The sequence below is a fragment of the Haplochromis burtoni genome, unplaced genomic scaffold, assembly GCF_018398535.1.
Source record: "Haplochromis burtoni strain Fernald_Lab_line unplaced genomic scaffold, NCSU_Asbu1 Contig_974, whole genome shotgun sequence".
Classification (NCBI taxonomy): Eukaryota; Metazoa; Chordata; class Actinopteri; order Cichliformes; family Cichlidae; genus Haplochromis; species Haplochromis burtoni.
This window is the reverse complement of record NW_024583335.1, coordinates 36,571-36,968: the sequence shown is the minus strand read 5'-3', so window position 1 is coordinate 36,968 and position 398 is coordinate 36,571. Positions and strand designations below refer to the sequence as shown.

General features: G+C 41.7%; 1 non-coding gene across 1 annotated transcript; it reads left to right on the top strand.

The window, feature by feature from the left end:
- The first annotated feature begins 305 nt into the window (after positions 1-305).
- Positions 306-398, top strand: LOC121812953. Its single transcript, XR_006053429.1, has one exon. It is a non-coding gene; the product is annotated as a small nucleolar RNA SNORD14 (small nucleolar RNA).

The window sequence follows — 398 nt, the reverse complement described above, 5'->3', positions numbered from 1 at the left end:
GCCATTCGTAGTTTCCACCAGAGGTCTACAGACTAAAGATGGTTCAAATCTTCCTTGGATGTCTGAGCGAACATTTAATTCCTGTTGTATCTTGTGTCTTTCTGCTTTGTGTACTGACCTAAACCCGATCTCACTTTCAGGCTGAATGGCTGTTTCTGTAAAGGATCAACCTCTAAGAACTAAATTGTATTCTCCCTTTCAGGGAGATAATTGCCACGGATACAAGGCTAATCTGTGGATTCTCCAGGCTGTTAAAGCTGGTATGTACGGTTACTTGTTGAAGTCTTACGTCTTTGAAGAGTTTATCGCTGTGATGATGATTTTTCCTGCCATTCGTAGTTTCCACCAGAGGTTTAAACACCAAAGATGGTTCAAATCTTCCTTGGATGTCTGAGCGA